We start from the raw sequence: 7,752 nt of genomic DNA, 5'->3' as shown, positions 1-7,752 counted from the left end.
GGGAGAGATTGCCCCTCAGGCTCATTGGTTTTGAAGACTGACTAGTGACTATAGTAGAGGATCTGGTGTGCAGGGGCTGACTCTATGAAACAGGATTGCTTTAGCAGGACTCCAGTGCCTGCTTAGTTTGCCATTTGAGTGTGTTGCCCTCTGATGGCCCTGGGTGGTGCTCTCACTCTGTCCTAAGCAGACCACCAGGTATGCTGGCCTTGAGGCTTTTTGGCATGGGCTACCAAGTAATCTGCAGATGATCACAACCTATACTGAGCTTGAAGTTCCCTTGAGAGGCCGAACCACATATAAGGGCTCGCTGCTGCTAGTGCTAGGCTTGGGGCAGCTCAGCAAGAGATACTGAGCATGCCAAGGCTAGATGCTGCTTGTTTGGGTTTTGTGAACCTTTGATAAATTTTAAGAAAGTTCACAGTATGAATCAAAACAGGTCATTTGTATTGAAAATCCACTGGAAGCAGCGTGGATGAGCCTAAAAGTTTGGTGGGTCAGGTCTTAGAAAGTCACTAGGGTGGGGCAACCAGTTTTACCTAGTTGATGGAAACTCAGATGTGGCAGCCACCTGCATTTGAAGGCTGGATGGTGAGAGGATGCAGCAAAGGAACAACAGCTTCTGCCAGCACTTCCTTCTGGGAGAAAGCTTCCCCTCTAACCCTCTCCCTGAAGTCACACAATCCAGTTCCTCCCCTTTTGAGCTATTGCCTCAGCACTGGAGCTTAGAGCAAATGAGTCTGTCAGCGAGTAAGTCTGTGTGTAGGCCCTTTAAAAGGAATATCTGGGTCTCTAGCTACCCTCCATGCCACCTAGTCACAATCTCTGCTGGTTTTCACAGCCAGAAGTTAGGGAGACTTCTTTCTCCAGTACTGGAACCCTGGGCTGGGGAGCCTGGTGTGGGTCTGGGACCCCTTGCTCCTCAGGGGGAACCTCCGCAGCTGAGATAATTCTTCTGATTTTTAACCACCACACAGTGGGTATGGGGCCAGCCCATTATGCATCTACACCCCGCCTACCAGTCTTAATGTGGCTTCTTCTGTATATCTTTAGTTAAAAGACTTCTGTTCAGGTAGACCTCAGGTGATTCTCAATAATGGTTATTCTGTTGTTGTAATTTTGATGTGGTTGTTTGATGAGAGGAAGCAAGCACAGCATTTACCTACTCTGTCATCTTGACCACAAACTGAGATGAATTTTTAAGAGTGAGGCCAGAACCACATTAACTCGCCAGAAAGAACAGAGATTATATATGAGTCTAGTGTCTTGTTCTCTCTTTACTAAGGCAATTCTGACTGCAGCCATTACTGAGGGTCAAATTTGTCAAGAACAAGCTTTAAATTCCTAATAGAGTATTATATCCTGTTAGAAAACAGCTACCCACTGATAGTACGTTGATTATATTAGGTCTTTTGCAGCATGAATATGACAATTATTTGCCCTCACTGGAAAATACTATTTGGAATCTAACTTTGTTTCCTGTGGCCATCTTGTTTTTGTCTATGACAACAAACTTACTGAGTATCTCATATATCACCAAGTTCTTTCATCAGTGTTATATCTGGCCATGTCATTTACTTCCCAGAAATAAAAGAATAAGCTGAAACCCATGAAAAGAACTTCTCCTATCATCTTCACACCATGCATAAGTGGCTGGCTTTAAGCAATGATGATTTGATCCGTTGAAAATTCATTCATGGTGTCCCTTAATTGACCAAAATGGGCTGAATATCTGAGGCAACAACTTATAGTATAATGCTGCCTCTTTCACAGCTAAATGAATAGATCTAGGAGTTGAGAAGTAGTAAGAATAGTGCCTTTTAAAAATCTTACTTGATGTCTCACTTTCAAAATATTCTTCTAATATCTACATTATGAGTTCAGAAGTATGAAAGTGATAATATCCAAGAGAAGCATACTTATATTTATATTTTATGTGAAATATAAAAATGGTTCTACTAAATAGTAAACTGTGGGTGGCACCTGGAGATCTTGGACCTCTCATGTCATGATACAAATAGTAAAAAGTATTATCACTGTGTTGGCAGGGACAATGATTCTGCTACCCCAAAATGAAGTTTGGAAAAATTATAGATGAACCAGGTGACATTTTTTGGTACCTCTTTTTATTTCCTAATGAATGTCATTGAGAAAATATGATACCTTTAGATCTCTTAGGAATTATAGTTCATGCTATTCCATGAGGTATGGATCCCAGTTCAACTGAAGGACTAAGTAGAGGCAAAAAAAAAAAAAAAAAAAAAGAAAAAGAAAAAAAAAAGAGAGAGAGAGAATAAAAGTCTAATACTAAAAATGGCTTTGTGGTAAGTTGCATAAATAAGGTGTCATCTAAAAATTTAGAAAATATATGGATGTTACTAGAGAGAGTAGATGGTGATATTAGAAATTAGCTTCAAAGAAGATTGGAAGATATTATCTTTGGTTGCAGAAATAAGTCATAGTTTTGGTTTCTACTCAGTTTGAAAGGGGATGGATATATTTTTAGTTGAATGTGAACTGGGTGTGTTATAAAAATTGATTATTCTTTGGAAGTGTAGAGCTGGAAATAAAGATGCTGAGTCTAGCAAGTCTTTAATGTAGAAGAATTAAGGTATCTGCCAATTACACTGCTCTATTTTAGGAAAAACTTCAAAACTTCCCCTCTGTTCAAGTAACTATGATTTTTGTTATATGTGTGTTAAATGAATCTAAATCCATTGTTCTAGGCAAAAATGATTTAGAGGGGATTGGAGTGAGAAGAAAAGTCAAACAAATTTGATTCAGCACTTTCTATGTATCATTTGATTTCATGCAATACAGGTTCTCTTCATACAACAGTAAGATTTCTAGGAATTGATCATACCTTTCTACACTGGCAGGGACTTTCCAGATTTGCTTCCTACCTCATTGGTGGCTGCTGCTTCTGCTCCTTCTTCTTCTTCTCCTTTTCCTCTTCCTCTCCTACTCCTGCTCCTGCTCCTGCTCTGCTGCTGCTTTTTATTTCCATGTCTCCTCAACCTGTTATTGTTGAGGAATCAATTGTTCAGGTTTTTTTAGTATAGTTGGTATACAATGTTATATTAGTTTCAGGTGTACAATATAGTGACTCAAAATTTATGTACGTTACAATGTGATCACCTCACTAAGTCTAGTAATCATCTGTCATCGTACAACCTTATCACAATATTCCGTTCTTCGATCTTTCCTCTTCTTTCCATGATATCATTCAGTATTGTAGCTGCAATACTTTACACCCAGATATCTGCACAGCTAACTCCTTCAACTCTTTCGAGTCAGTGCTCAAATGTCATTTTCTTTGTAAAAGTTCTCCTGACCGCACTTAAATATTGTGTCCCATCTGTCTCAGCACTCACAATCTCACTTACCTTGCTCTATTTTTCCCCTTTCTCCATGGCTCTTTCTAACATACTAAATGTTATATATACATTTTATATATTGCATATTATCTATCTCTCTCCCCATTAGAATGTGAACTCCATAGGGCATGAATGTCCTATTTGATTTTATGATTTATTTCACAGGCCAAACTAGAGCCTGGAACATAAAGATACTCAATATTTTTTTTTAATGAACAAAATAATTTACAAAGAGCCTGAAATTCAAAAGAAAAAGACTACCTTCCTAATAGTAAAATCTCTGTCAAGGACTCTAACTTCTAGGATATGGCCACATGGTCATATCTGAACTAATCAAAAGGCAAAGATATTGACCAAGCCTGGATCACATGACCACTTCTGGCATGGAGGTCACAGAATTCATTCTAAGCAAACTAAATACCTGGAATAGTGTTACTGTAGAACAGGGGAGGAATGATGCCCTGAAGAAGGGGTGCTGGGCAGCAGCTATGTGCTTTATGAAGGTTAATCTATAAAGTGGCTTGAATTAAGCTTTTCTCCATAATGGAACTCCATATTGGTTGACAAAAAACTGATCTGATTAAATGATATCCTCTGAAAGTAAAAGTGATAGATGAACAAAGAAAATGAAGGTCTTTTGGTATCCTAAATATCTCTGAGTTAGTCTTTTAATTATCCATGGCACTTGTTATATACCCTAGCCTAGAAACTGAGTCAATAATAACATTACCAGAAACATGCAAAAATGTATGCCCTTTACCGCATTACATATGTATCTTGGTAATAAACACCCAATACTAATGATAAACCAAGCGTATCCCTTCAAAACATAAAGAAAGATATTCTCAAGGTATTCTCCAGATTATGGTAAATAGTTTAAAATGACTGCTGATTTTTCTGCATTTCTTCTTTATTACAAAATCTCCCGTCATTTTTTTAAAGTTAAAAGGGTTTATTAAAGTATTGTTGGAGATGATCTTGCTGAAGGAGGTGAACAAATGTGAACATTAACATTTATATATATTTTGTAAGTACTGGGATAAAAAAGCTGAAGTCATCAGTGACTGCTGACAATTACCAGGACCTCTAAAGCTTATCTCATTAATTAAGATGAATCAGTGAAACAATAAGAAATAGTTCCTAGCTTCTGAGGAGTCAGACTTAAAGATAAATAGAAGATAAATTGAAACAGAGGATTTTTTTAAAAACTGATATTACAATGATTATCTCACTGTGGGATAAAAAGATCGGGAGAAAGTACATATGGCTTGAGTACACTCTAGAATAAGCTCAGTGGCTAAATGCTGTGCTCTTTAGCTGCTGCATTTTATTTTAAAATGTTTTGGTTTTGCTGAATTTTGCTTTATCACTCAAGACACAGCAGCTGAACAAATTAAAAAATAGGTTTCTAGTCTAATAAGTTAGTCTTAGGACGAATGAGCCAAATAGGATTAAACTTCCTATTCCAAAATATCAACCTTAGGGGAGATGGGCCAGGGAGGACCAGCCCCTTATGTTGATGTCAGAAGTGGGATGAAAAGATTAAACCAGGAGCCAGAAAACTTTTTCTATAAAATGCCAGGGAGTAAGTAATTATTTTAGAATTTACAGGCCATCCAATTTTTATCTCAACTACTTAACTCTATAGTGGGAAGGCAGCCATGGATGCAATATAAATGAATGGGTTTGGCTGTTTCAATAAAACTGAACTTATGACTCTGAAATTTGAGTTTCATATAATTTTCACATGTTATAAAATATTTTTCTTTTGATATCTTTCCAACCATGTAAAAATTTAAAAACCATTTTTGGCTCACAGGCCTTAAGAAATTAGGCAGCAGGCTGAATATGTCCCACAGGCCAGATTGCCAACCACTGGATTAAACCATGAATGGCCTCAGGCTGAAAATGATTGTACATCCTATGTGTTTAAATGACTTTCCTAACTTGGAAAGATGGTTAGGAGTTCCAGATAGATGCAAATATTAGTCCAAGATGATCCACTGGTTTCTCATTCATACATACTTGTGTCCTTTCCAAAGAAAAATATTGTGCAAGCAAACTAGGAGATTGAAGGAAACAGATTGTTGGTGCCACTCCTTGCTACTCATCCCCTCCATCCATAATACTGTCTTTGTGTGGAATCTGGGTATTTGAGTGCTTATTTTGATCGATATATGGAAAGGCTTTGGCAGGCCTTTAATCCTCGGGTTTATTCAGAATCCTGAGAAAAATAGGTAGAGCTCAATTCTGATTATTGGTATGATCAAATCATGCAATGCTTTTCTTTTAAATAAACATTATGCATAAAAACTAAAGCAAAAATGTAAACATTGGCTCTCTTTGAGTATTGGGATTATGATTCTAAGTCTTTTTTTTGTTTGTTTTTGTTTACCTGCATTTTTATTTTTTATACAATCAATATATATTGCCTAGTACTAAAGTATTAAATTAAAAAATTAATTAATCAAATTTGTTATTCTCCTAATATACCACGTTTTTGTATGTGTTTTCAAAAGTTAGACATCTTTCACTCATTTCTTGTAAAATGATGTTTTGGGCTTAAAAGAGAAAGAGAAGCACCACTTAGAGAAAAGCAAAGCAAACTGCATTTTATTTTGACTTGTAAATACCATCTACAAAATAAGTTAAGTTCTCTCATATCTTAGTCTAAATTGAAATTAATCTCAATGAAGGGCAAAACAAAAATAAAAACAAAAAAAACACCTGCATGCAAAAATGTAATCTTTTAAATTATTTCAGAGGTATTTTTTTTGTTTAATATTCTTTTCTTAGGAATCAAATATGTCAAGCATTTATCTAGGCACCATGAAAAAGATAAGGATAAATAAAACCTCTATAGTAAAGGGACTTTTCAATGTTATGAATCATGATTGATTAATTAGATAGCTCAGGAGAACTTCATAGTGTTATTGTTTCTGAGCTGTGGAAAGTGAAACTACAGGTAATTTCTTTCTTTCTAGAGAAGCAATCAATGACTAACAATTTTCATTTTCTCCATTGTATGGGAATTTTTGTTTTTAACTTTATTTGTATAGACTACAAATATCAAATCTTAGAGTACAAGTCTATATAAAGTGTTTTCTAATGTTTCGAAAAACCTTCCAAAAATATAGAAGCAATAAATACAGAGATATATTTGACACTCATAACAGGAAGCTTTATTCCATTAAATAGTAAACTGACTCTGGAAGGAGTATTTTACCTTTCAATTTGTTTGGTGTGACCTTTTAGTTTTGCTAGATAAAATCTTGAGACCCTGGGTGGTTTAACAATTAACTTTAGGTTAATGAGATAGAATGAGAATGACTATGTCAATTAAGAATATGTACTTTGAGTGATTATCAGAGTTATAGGATTCTGGATTTTTTAAAAAAATTTATTATTTTTATTTCTCTAAAATCTAGATGTTCTAGCATATATTGTTATTTTTTAAATATATTTTATATATAAACCAAAGTTGCAATATCAAAAGAGTAGATTCAACATATCTTTCCCTTTCTCCTTTAAAAAATAATTACAAGGCATCAAGGAGAGCAAATAACAGAAATATGAATTCTGAATTCAAATCAAACTAAGAGATTTCTATAACCCTCTTATCCCAATGTATAATGATTTAAGGCAGATAGGGAAAAGTGCATGATTTACTAGTGCTCCTGCAGTTGTTGGGGATGGTTTGGTGAGAAGCAAGGCAATCCATGCCATGGAACCCCAGAAAGCCTCAGGAAGTTGATGTCATATGCAAGACAGAATGTAAGAGGGTGAAGGTAGCAAACTATAAAGGGATTGCTATACCTTCAGGCTTTTATCCTAAACAAACATAGATAATTATCCCTCCTTAACTCCAACCCTCTCCCCCGCCCCCCACCCCCGCCATATACATCTTAATATAAAGAGGCAAGCACACAGAAGGGCAAAGAGCAAAGCTGTACATAAATTAGGTAAAAATGTGCATATAAAACAGTAAAAAAAACCAAAAACAAATACAAAACCCTCCTTCTATCTTTCCCAAACAAGTTTTAAAACTTCCTGTGATGATACTGGAATATCATTCTCTGGAAAACCAACCAAAAGAATCAGGATTTATAGATATTTACGTGAGAAGTTATAGAAAAACTGTTCATTTGCCCAGCACCCTCCAGGGAAGCCTTCCAGTCCATGAGCCCCATCCACTGAACCAGAGCTACTGATTAACTTTCATGTCTCACAAAAGGTTATACAGTGCTGGTTATACAGTGTTGGTTATAACCAGGCAATTGAGAAATTCCCCAACACCAAAGATAGCTACAAAATAAGTAAACAAAAAAAGTGCTTAGAGAAAATGTAGGTCAAAGTGACTGTAATTAATGTCCTT

This window comes from Pteropus vampyrus, unplaced genomic scaffold (assembly GCF_000151845.1).
Source record: "Pteropus vampyrus isolate Shadow unplaced genomic scaffold, Pvam_2.0 Scaffold260, whole genome shotgun sequence".
Taxonomy (NCBI): domain Eukaryota; kingdom Metazoa; phylum Chordata; class Mammalia; order Chiroptera; family Pteropodidae; genus Pteropus; species Pteropus vampyrus.
Note: the sequence above shows the minus strand (reverse complement) of the source record.